General features: G+C 38.6%; 1 protein-coding gene across 1 annotated transcript in view; it reads left to right on the plus strand.

Moving 5' to 3' along the window:
- SLC4A10 (solute carrier family 4 member 10) overlaps positions 1-12,475 on the plus strand; it is a 432,482-nt gene that overhangs the window by 123,746 nt on the left and 296,261 nt on the right. The gene's annotated exons all lie outside the window — the stretch shown is intronic.

A 12,475-nucleotide genomic window follows, 5' to 3' on the forward strand; every position in this document is an offset into this window, starting at 1 on the left:
GGTATTTTACCTCAACATTTCCGCAGCTCACCAGAGCTGTGTAAACAGTTATACTTCATCTGATGTCCAGCTGCAGGTCAAAGGAAGAAATGAACAGCATCCAATCTGCATCAGCAGTGCTGAGGTCATTAACTGTATTACTTTGATCTCATGCTTATGAGATTGCATAGTAAACTTCCTTAAACTGAATAGAAAAATAACATACTGATTGACTGCTTAAAGTCCTTTAAATGGGGTATGAATACTTAGGACATTTTGAGGTAAAATATCTTTCTTTTTTACATAGTGATGATCATGTTATATTTTCTAGTCAGCTTTTTACAGCTATGCTGCATCACTTTCAAGTGTTTCAACATTTGGGTATCATGTCCCTTTAATATTACATAAAACAATTATGGAAAGAGCAAGGCAAATAGTAAGATACAATAATTCAAAATTGTACCATAATCACTTTAGTTTAATATGTCACTTTACTGTGCAAATAAAAATCTTAGTGCCGAAGGATCTTGTTCCAATGACCCTGTTTTTTTATACAATGCTTAAATAAGCTTTAAACCTATACGTGCATTACATACTATTACCGATGTTAGAAAACTCCATAACCAATCAATGCATACTGAGAATACCCAATCAATTCCTGCTAACACAACTAAAAAACAATTCCTGGAATAAGAATACATGACCTATAAAGACAAGGCTATAGACAAAACTGTTTCACTGTGGAAACATAGATTTTGAAACAGATAAGAACTAAAGGCCCAACATGTCTGCCCATATCTCCTGTCTTTCCATTTTTGGTTCAGCACCTGGGTTGCGCTTGCTGATTGGTGGCTAAATGTAGCCACAAATCAGCAAGCACTATTCAGGGTGCTAAACCAAATATGGCCAGTCTCCTTACCTTAGATTCCTGCTTTTTCAAATAAAGGTAGTAAGAGAATGAAGAAAATTTGATAATAGGAGTAAATAAGAAAGTTGCTTAAAATGACATGCTCTATCTGAACTATGAAAGAAAATAATTGGAATTAGTATCCCTTTTAAGGCACAGTCAAGTCATGATTCAAACATGATTCAAATAGAGCATGTAATTTTAAACAACTTTCCAATTTACTTTTATTACCAATTTTGCTTTGTTCTCTTGGTATTCTTAGTTGAAAGCTAAACCTAGGAGGTTTGTATGCTAATTTCTTAGACCTTGAAGGCCGCCTCTAATCTGAAAGCATTTTGACAGTTTTTCATCACTAGAGGGCATTAGTTCATGTGTTTCATATAGATAATATTGAGCTCACGCAAGTGAATTTACTGAGTAGTGAGCACTGATTGGCTAAAATGCAAGTCTGTCAAATGAACTGAAACAAGGGGGCAGTCTGCAGAGGCTTAGATACAAGGTAATTACAGAGGTAAAACATGTATTATTATAATTGTGTTGGTTATGCAAAACTGTGGAATGGGTAATAAAGGGATTATCTTTCTTTTTAAACAACAAAAATGCTGGTGTTGACTGTCCCTTTAAGTGTAAACTTAACTTGTTAGACTTGTGCTTATCCCAGGCATTCCTAAAGTCCCCACAGTGTTTGTTTTTACCAATATTTCTGTAAATTGACAAAGCTATAGATTGCAAAGATGATGAAAGTTTTTCAAGATTTGTGAAATGCTTTTGAGATATAGAGGCCCATTTATCAAGCTCCGAATGGAGCTTGAAGGGCCGTGTTTCTGGTGAGTCTTCAGACTCGCCAGGAACAGCCGTTATGAAGCAGTGGTCTAAAGACTGCTGCTCCATAACCCTGTCCGCCTGCTCTGATGAGGTGGACAGGAATCGCTGAAATTCAACCCGATCGAGTACGATCGGGTTGATTGACACCCCCCTGCTGATTGGCCGCGAGTCTGCAGGGGGCGGCATTGCATGAGCTGCTGGTGCAATGATAAATACGGAGAGCGTATTGCTGTCCGCATTCAGCGAGATCTTGCGGACCTGATTCGCACTGTCGGATCAGGTCCGCAAGACCTATGATAAATAGGCCTCATAAACTTATTCTCTAATGGTTTTACTTACTTATACATAACAAAAGGGAATAGCACATCTCTTTATTGCAAGCATGCAGTGATTGATTTTTTAACACTGGTTCCTTATAAGATTAAATTTAACCCCTTAATGACTGGACCATTTTTCAATTTTCTTACCCTTAATGACAATGGCTATTTTTACATTTCTGCAGTGTTTGCGTTTAGCTGTAATTTTCCTCTTACTCGTTTACTGTACCCACACATATTATATACCGTTTTTCTCGTCATTAAATGGACTTTCTAAAGATACCATTATTTTCATCATATTTTATAATTTACTAAAAAAAAATCATAAAATATGAGGAAAAAATGGAAAAAAACACACTTTTTCTAACTTTGACCAACAAAATCTGTTACACATCTACAATCACCAAAAAACACCCATGCTAAATAGCTTATAAATTTTGTCCTGAGTTTAGAAATACCCAATGTTTACATGTTCTTTGCTTTTTTTGCAATTTATGGGGCAATAAATACAAGTAGCACTTTGCTATTTCCAAACCACTTTTTTTCAAAATTAGCGCTAGTTACTTTGGAACCCTGATATCTGTCAGGAATACCTGAATATCCCTTGACATGTATATATTTTGTTTTAGAAGACATCCCAAAGTATTGATCTAGGCCCATTTTGGTATATTTCATGCCACCATTTCACCGCCAAATACGATAAAAAAAAAAAAAGTTCACTTTTTCACAAATTTTGTCACAAACTTTAGGTTTCCCACTGAAATTATTTACAAACAGCTTCTGCAATTATGGCACAAATGGTTGTAAATGCTTCTCTGGGATCCCCTTTTTCAGAAATAACAGACTTATATGGCTTTGGGGTTACTTTTTGGTAATTAGAAGGCCGCTAAATGCCGCTGCGCACCACACATGTTTTATGCCCAGGAGTGAAGGGGTTAATTAGGGAGCTTGTAGGGAGCTTGTAGGGTTAATTTTAGCTTTAGTGTAGTGTAGTAGACAACCCCAAGTATTGATCTAGGCCCATTTTGGTATTTTGGTATATTTTATGCCACCATTTCACCGCCAAATGCGAGCAAATAAAAAAAAAAACTTTACATTTTTCACAATTTTAGGTTTCTCACTGAAATTATTTACAAACAGCTTGTGCTATTATGGCAGAAATTGTTGTAAAAGCTTCTCTGGGATCCCCTTTGTTCAGAAATAGCAGACTTATATGGCTTTGGCGTTGCTTTTTGGTAATTAGAAGGCCGCTAAATGCTGCTGCGCACCACACGTGAATTATGCCCAGCAGTGAAGGGGTTAAATTAGGTAGCTTGTAGGGAGCTTGCAGGGTTAATTTTAGAGATCAGCCTCCCACCTGACACATCCCACCCCCTGATCCCTCCCAAAGAGCTCTCTTCCCTCCCCCACTCCACAATTGTTACCGCCATCTTAAGTACTGGCAGAAAGTCTGCCAGTACTAAATAAAAGAGTTTTTTTGTTTTTGTTTTAAATAAAAATTATAAAATATTTTAGTTGTGATGGACCCCTGCCTTAGCACCAACCTCCCTGATCCCCCCTCCAGCTCTCTAACCCTCTCCCCTACCTAATTACCGCCATCTTGGGTACTGGCAGCTGTCTGCCAGTACCCAGTTTGACCCCACAAACCAAACTATTTTAATTTTATTTATAACTTTTTTTGTATTTTTAAATATATCTGTAGTGTAGCAGCCCCCCCCCCCACAATACCCCCACCCCCTCCCCCTCCCAGATCCTTTTATATGTAAAAAAAAAAAATGAACTTTTTTCCCCTTCTTTCCCTTCATTGGTGTCAGTGTGGCTAATGTGCGCACGTGCACGCGTGTCCACGTGCACACGCGCGTCCATGTGCACACGCGCACCCGTGCATGTGCGCACGCAGGGTTAATTTTAGAGATCAGCCTCCCACCTGACACATCCCACCCCCTGATCCCTCCCAAACAGCTCTCTTCCCTCCCCCACCCCACAATTGTTACCGCCATCTTAAGTACTGGCAGAAAGTCTGCCAGTACTAAATAAAAGAGTTTTTTTTTTAAATAAAAATTATAAAATATTTTAGTTGTGATGGACCCCTGCCTTAGCACCAACCTCCCTGATCCCCCCCTCCAGCTCTCTAACCCTCTCCCCTACCTAATTACCGCCATCTTGGGTACTGGCAGCTGTCTGCCAGTACCCAGTTTGGCCCCACAAACCAAACTATTTTAATTTTATTTATAACTTTTATTTGTATGTTTAATTATTTCTGTAGTGTAGCAGCCCCCCCACAATACCCCCACCCCCTCCCCCTTCCAGATCCTTTTAAATGTAAAAAAAAATAACTTTTTTTCCCCTTCCTTCTTCATTGGTGTCAGTGTGGCTAATGCGCATCGTGCACGTGCGCACACGCTCCCTCCTCCCACCGGACAAAGGCACCATCGGCACCATCACTACCGGTGCAGAGAGGGCCACAGAGTGGCTCTCTCTGCATCGGAGGCTTGTAAAGGGGTATTGCAGGATGCCTCCATATCGAGGCATCACTGCAATACCCTCAGAGCTGCTGGAAGCGATTGTGATCACTTCCAGCACTCTGTTAGACAACTGACGTACCAGGTACGTCTATTGTCATTAACAGTTCGTTTTTGCATGACGTACCTGGTACGTCAGTTGTCATTAAGGGGTTAATAGTTTACTAATGCAGTGAGTAAGGCCAGTAGACTGCTTGGATGTATTGGTAGAGGTATTTGCAGCAGAAATAGTAAGGTTCTTATGTTATAGATTATTAGTTAGGCCTCATCTTGGGTATTGCCTGCAGTTCTGGAGGCCATATCTCCGGAAGTATATAAAAAAACGGAAATGTGTGCAAAGGAGGACTTTTAAAATGGTACATGGTCTAAAAAATAAAACTTACCAGGAGAGGTTTAATGACCTAAATACGTATAGCTTAGAAGAGAGAAGGGGAAAGGTGATTTGATTGTAAATGTCAAGCATATTAATTGGTTAAGTAAAGCTGAGGCTGTGAGTCTTTTTCATAAAAAGAAAAATTCAAGAACAAAGGGTCATAATCTCAAGCTGAACGGTAGTAGATTCAGAGGAAATTTTAAAAAGCACTTTTTTACTTCTTTACAGAAAGGGTGATTGATTCATGGAATAAACTTCCAAAAGAGGTGACAATGACAAACATTGTGCAGGACTTTAAGAATGTCTGGGATAAGCACAAGGCTATCCTACAAAATAGATAAGTTTATACTTTTAGGAAATATTGGACAGACTTGTTGGGTCTATGGCTCTTATCTACCATCAAAATCTAACGACCCCCGTAGCTAACACTGGCTTTTTTCTGGCCGCACCTTTTAAATAACTCTGGTATTGAGAGTTCACAGAATGGCTGCGTTAGGCTCCAAAAAGGGAGCGTACAGGCATATTTAACGCCACTGCAACTCTCAATACCAGAGTTGCTTACGGACGCGTCCAGCTTCAAAAACATGCTCGTGCACGATTCCCCCATAGAAAACAATGGGGCTGTTTGAGCTGAAAAAAAACCTAACACCTGCAAAAAAGTCGCGTTCAGCTCCTAACGCAGCCCCATTGTTTCCTATGGGGAAACACTTCCTACGTCTGCACCTAACACTCTAACATGTACCCCGAGTCTAAACACCCCTAACCTTACACTTATTAACCCCTATTCTGCCGCCCCCGCTATCGCTGACCCCTGCATATTTTTTTTAACCCCTAATCTGCCGCTCCGTATACCGCCGCTACTTACATTATCCCTATGTACCCCTAATCTGCTGCCCCTAACACCGCCGACCCCTATATTATATTTATTAACCCCTAATGTGCTCCCCACAACGTCGCCTCCACCTGCCTACACTTATTAACCCCTAATCTGCCGAGCGGACCGCACTGCTATTATAATAAAGTTATTAACCCCTAATCCGCCTCACTAACCCTATAATAAATAGTATTAACCCCTAATCTGCCCTCCCTAACATCGCCGACACCTAACTTCAAACATTAACCCCTAATCTGCCGACTGGAGCTCACCGCTATTCTAATAAATGTATTAACCCCTAAAGCTAAGTCTAACCCTAACACTAACACCCCCCTAAGTTAAATATAATTTAAATCTAACGAAATTAATTAACTCTTATTAAATAAATTATTCCTATTTAAAGCTAAATACTTACCTGTAAAATAAATCCTAATATAGCTACAATATAAATTATATTTATATTATAGCTATTTTAGGATTTATATTTATTTTACAGGTAACTTTGTATTTATTGTAACCAGGTACAATAGCTATTAAATAGTTAAGAACTATTTCATAGCTAAAATAGTTAACATAATTACAAAATTACCTGTAAAATAAATCCTAACCTAAGTTACAATTAAACCTAACACTACACTATCAATAAATTAATTAAATAAAATACCTACAATAACCTACAATTAAACCTAACACTACACTATCAATAAATTAATTAAATACAATATCTACAAATAAATACAATGAAATAAACTAACTAAAGTACAAAAAATAAAAAAGAACTAAGTTACAAAAAATAAAAAAATATTTACAAACATCAGAAAAATATTACAACAATTTTAAACTAATTACACCTACTCTAAGCCCCCTAATAAAATAACAAAGCCCCCCAAAATAAAAAAATGCCCTACCCTATTCTAAATTACTAAAGTTCAAAGCTCTTTTACCTTACCAGCCCTGAACAGGGCCCTTTGCGGGGCATGCCCCAAAGAATTTAGCTCTTTTTTCTGTAAAAAAACCACATACAATACCACCCCCCCAACATTACAACCCACCACCCACATACCCCTAATCTAACCCAAACCCCCCTTAAATAAACCTAACACTAAGCCCCTGAAGATCTTCCTACCTTATCTTCACCATACCAGGTTCACCGATTGATCCAGAAGAGCTCCTCCGATGTCTTGATCCAAGCCCAAGCGGGGGGCTGAAGATGTCCATGATCCGGCTGAAGTCTTCATCCAAGCGGGAGCTGAAGAGGTCCATGATCCGGATGAAGTCTTCTATCAATGGCATCTTCAATCTTCTTTCTTCCGGATCCATCTTGCAGACCTCCGACGCGGAACATCCTGCTGGCCCGACGGACTACCGACGAATGAATGCTCCTTTAAGGGACGTCATCCAAGATGGCATCCCTCGAATTCCGATTGGCTGATAGGATTCTATCAGCCAATCGGAATTAAGGTAGGAATATTCTGATTGGCTGATGGAATCAGCCAATCAGAATCAAGTTCAATCCGATTGGCTGATCCAATCAGCCAATCAGATTGAGCTCGCATTCTATTTGCTGTTCCGATCAGCCAATAGAATGTGAGCTCAATCTGATTGGCTGATCGGATCGGCCAATCGGATTGAACTTGATTCTGATTGGCTGATTCCATCAGCCAATCAGAATATTCCTACCTTAATTCCGACTGGCTGATAGAATCCTATAAGCCAATCGGAATTCGAGGGACGCCATCTTGGATGACGTCCCTTAAAGGAGCCTTCATTCGTCGGTAGTCCGTCGGGCCAGCAGGATGTTCCGCGTCGGAGGTCTGCAAGATGGATCCGGAAGAAAGAAGATTGAAGATGCCGTTGATAGAAGACTTCAGCCGGATCATGGACCTCTTCAGCTCCCGCTTGGATGAAGACTTCATCCGGATCATGGACATCTTCAGCCCCCCGCTTGGGCTTGGATCAAGACATTGGAGGAGCTCTTCTGGATCGATCGGTGAACCTGGTATGGTGAAGATAAGGTAGGAAGATCTTCAGGGGCTTAGTGTTAGGTTTATTTAAGGGGGGTTTGGGTTAGATTAGGGGTATGTGGGTTGTAATGTTGGGGGGGGGTATTGTATGTGGTTTTTTTTACAGGAAAAAGAGCTGAATTCTTTGGGGCATGCCCCGCAAAGGGCCCTGTTAAGGGCTGGTAAGGTAAAAGAGCTTTGAACTTTAGTAATTTAGAATAGGGTAGGGCATTTTTTTTATTTTGGGGGGCTTTGTTATTTTATTAGGGGGCTTAGAGTAGGTGTAATTAGTTTAAAATTGTTATAATATTTTTCTGATGTTTGTAAATATTTTTTTATTTTTTGTAACTTAGTTCTTTTTTATTTTTTGTACTTTAGTTAGTTTATTTCATTGTAGTTATTTGTAGATATTGTATTTAATTAATTTATTGATAGTGTAGTGTTAGGTTTAATTGTAACTTAGGTTAGGATTTATTTTACAGGTAATTTTGTAATTATTTTAACTATTTTAGCTATTAAATAGTTCCTAACTATTTAATAGCTATTGTACCTGGTTAAAATAAATACAAAGTTACCTGTAAAATAAATATAAATCCTAAAATAGCTATAATATAAATATAATTTATATTGCAGCTATATAAGGATTTATTTTACAGGTAAGTATTTAGCTTTAAATAGGAATAATTTATTTAATAAGAGTTAATTAATTTTATTAGATTTAAATTATATTTAACTTAGGGGGGTGTTAGTGTTAGGGTTAGACTTAGCTTTAGGGGTTAATACATTTATTAGAATAGCGGTGAGCTCCAGTCGGCAGATTAGGGGTTAATGTTTGAAGTTAGGTGTCGGCGATGTTAGGGAGGGCAGATTAGGGGTTAATACTATTTATTATAGGGTTAGTGAGGCGGATTAGGGGTTAATAACTTTATTATAATAGCGGTGCGATCCGCTCGGCAGATTAGGGGTTAATAAGTGTAGGCAGGTGGAGGCGACGTTGAGGGGTTCAGATTAGGGGTTAATAAATATAATATAGGGGTCGGTGGTGTTAGGGGCAGCAGATTAGGGGTACATAAGTATAACGTAGGTGGCGGTCGGCAGATTAGGGGTTAAAAAAATTTAATCGAGTGGCGGCGATGTGGGGGGACCTCGGTTTAGGGGTACATAGGTAGTTTATGGGTGTTAGTGTACTTTAGAGTACAGTAGTTAAGAGCTTTATGAACCGGCGTTAGCCCAGAAAGCTCTTAACTACTGACTTTTTTCTGCAGCTGGAGTTTTGTCGTTAGATTTCTAACGCTCACTTCAGACAAGACTCTAAATACCAGAGTTAGAAAGATCCCATTGAAAAGATAGGATACGCAATTGACGTAAGGGGATCTGCGGTATGGAAAAGTCGCGGCTGAAAAGTGAACGTTAGACCCTTTCCTGACTGACTCCAAATACCAGCGGTAGCCTAAAACCAGCGTTAGGAGCCTCTAACGCTGGTTTTCACGGCTACCGCCAAACTCTAAATCTAGGCCTATATTTCTACGTTTCTATTTTCAGACTAGAGGCTTGATGATCTAAAGGTCTTGGTGCTTGCAGAATTTATTAAAAAAATCACGCCAGTAAAATGAAGCCCCTCTTTCCTATTCTCCAATGGAGTGTTTAACTTGTGAACAGTGTTTACCTTAAGAACAGTGTTTCTCATAAAGTTTTTTATTTTTTTCCTGCATTTAAATATGTGAAGGCAAAGAGGCCGAATTATCATGTGTCTGTTGGACCTGATCCGACAGTGCGGATCAGGTTCGACACACATCGCTGAATGCGGAGAGCAATATGCTCTCTGTAATCAGCATTGCACCAGCAGCTCACAAGAGCTGCTGATGCAACACCGCCCCCTGCAGATTCGCGGCCAGCAGGAAGGTGTCAATCAACCCGATCGTACTCGATCGGGTTGAATTGTGGTGATTCCTGTCCACCTCATCAGAGCAGGTAGACAGGGTTATGGAGCACCGGTCTTTAGACTCGCCAGAAACACGGGCCCTCAAGCTCCGTACGGAGCTTTATAAATGGGCCTCAATGCATGCATTACAATAGGACTCACAAAAAATTGTATAAAACAAATAAATAAAACATTGAAACAAAAAAAATTAGTACATTTTTTAAATTTTATATTGCAAAAATTACAAAAATCATAATGAAATTATTCTGCAAAAAATTTATGGAAAAATTTAAAATTCATATTTAAATAACACACAAAAAAATGAAGGCACATGGTAGAAATCATAATACAACTATACTGTACATGCAAAACCCTGCAGTGAAATTTGTATTTATAGGTACAATATTAATTAATTGTGAAACCACAACCCAATACAGGGCTAGATTACAAGTGGTGCACTGCTTTTGTTTGCGTTGTATATAGTGCGCATATTACAAGTTTAAAGTAAATATGATCACAAGAGTGCAGTCGCATTTTACGCTCGTCTGGTTAGCATGGCTGAAACCCTCGCGTAAAAAGTTGCACTAAATGCAACATAAATACATAAAAAATTACATTTACACTCCTTTAAACAATATCTGATAAAAAATATTCACATAAATATTTTTTAAAGACTTATATGGGTTTAAAGGTGTATAGTATATGACAAGGTTTTTGACTGCAATGGGCTACTGCTAATGCAGTGAAATCATCTTTGGAGAGAAAAACAGCAGATAAAACACTAACAGTCATGGACTGGCCTCCACAGAGTCCAGACCTGAATATTATAACAGCAGTATTTGATCACCTGGACAGAGAAAGAAATAAAAGACAACCTAAATCTAAAGAACTATGGGAAGTGCTGAAAGAAGCCTGGTATAATATACCAGAAGAACTTCAGGACAGTCTCCCCAAAAGAGTTCAAGATTTAGATTCAGATTTTCAACATTATTTTAATATTCTTGTATCATAGCTTATCCTGAAATGTCTTAAACCTACCAATAGATGCACAGATCATGTAGCTAAATCATACTTCCAAACATTTCCACATTTAAAAAGAGGGACCCCCCCATAAATATATATTTAAAAACTCTCAGCAATTTAACACTCACTGAGACTGCAAGCTCGATGTCTGTCCACAAATCCTGACACATTTACTGCAGAGCATACAAATAAACATGCACATACTCAGCAACACATACTAGCATGCACTTATAGGTGCAGACACACATCACATACACCGCATACACATACATGCAGACACACAACATACACACATCATATACACTTACATGCAGACACGCAACATATACACAGCACATACATGCAGACACACACACATACAGTCACACAACATACACACAGCACATACATGCAGACACACACACACAACATACACATAGCACATACATGCAGACACACAACAAAATAATATATATAAGTAATCCCTTAAAAGGAAAAACCTGAGAGGATGCGCTTGGAACACAGGTTAACAAAGTAAGACCTATTACTTTAAAATTGGGTTCGACCCATATACCTCAATAGATACAAACAACGCAGTGATTGGTATATGTGAAGAGTAATAACAAAAGTAAATTGTGAATAAGATGAACGCAAACAACAAATTGTGTATAAAATCAGTGATGCGTTAAAATAATCAAATAATCACAGAAAAAACAAAACAATAATAATATTGTTGGAGAAAGGTAAAATAAAAATACTTGCTAATGTCCAAAAACTTCTATGGTGTAAAAAATGTCCAATCCTAATATGTGGATGATAATGTGCTCAGGTGTTTGGCGTGCTCCTCTTGTATCCCGCGGTGTATCAAGGTGTCTAGAATGGAAAATAAACAAGGGGCGCCAACATAGTGTAAATCGTTTAAACAACAAATATAAGAGTGGTGTGCAAAAAACTGCTCACAAGGAAAGTGGCACCTTAAATGAATAAGGTGCGAGAAAGCAGACTGACATTCAAAATCCAGCAGTCAGTACGCTGGAGGTCTCACCCAGAGGACCTGTGGAATCCGGATAGGCGTCTGGAAAGTGGCACCCACGTTCTTTATTGCCAATGGCCGGACAAGGTGAGCTGCAAGCTGATAGATGTTCTCCTGCTGCACTCACACAGCCAAGACTCGTCTCCAAACCTGACAATGTCAGTATGTAAAAGGTTCCGTGGCAAATGTTTTGTTAATGTCCAAAAACTTCTATGGTGTAAAAAATGTCCAATCCTAATATGTGGATGGTAATGTGCTCAGGTGTTTGGCGTGCTCCTCTTGTATCCCGCGGTGCGATGGGTCAAGGTGTCCAGTAACAGCTGCACAGGACAGACACACAACAAACACACAGACATTACATACATGCCAACTAGGGGTGGGCGATTGTGTAAATTTCCGAATTCAAATGTTAGAACGAATGTTATTACCGAAATTCAAATTATAAATCTGAATGTTGATAAGAATGAATATTCTTAAAAATTCTATAATCGAATGCTATTTACAGTTTTTGAATGTCACTTTCGAACTCGAATGTTTATAATTATATCGAATGTCCACAAACGAAAATTCCAATTTAACATTCTATTTAACAAATACTATTCAGAAGTTCAATAGTTCATGTGGTACAGAGGGAATCTAGTAAATTGATACATAATAGATACAAATATATCATTTTGAATGTTTCTATATAGAATATTGCATAATTCGAATATTACATT

Source organism: Bombina bombina, chromosome 1, assembly GCF_027579735.1.
Source record: "Bombina bombina isolate aBomBom1 chromosome 1, aBomBom1.pri, whole genome shotgun sequence".
Classification (NCBI taxonomy): Eukaryota; Metazoa; Chordata; class Amphibia; order Anura; family Bombinatoridae; genus Bombina; species Bombina bombina.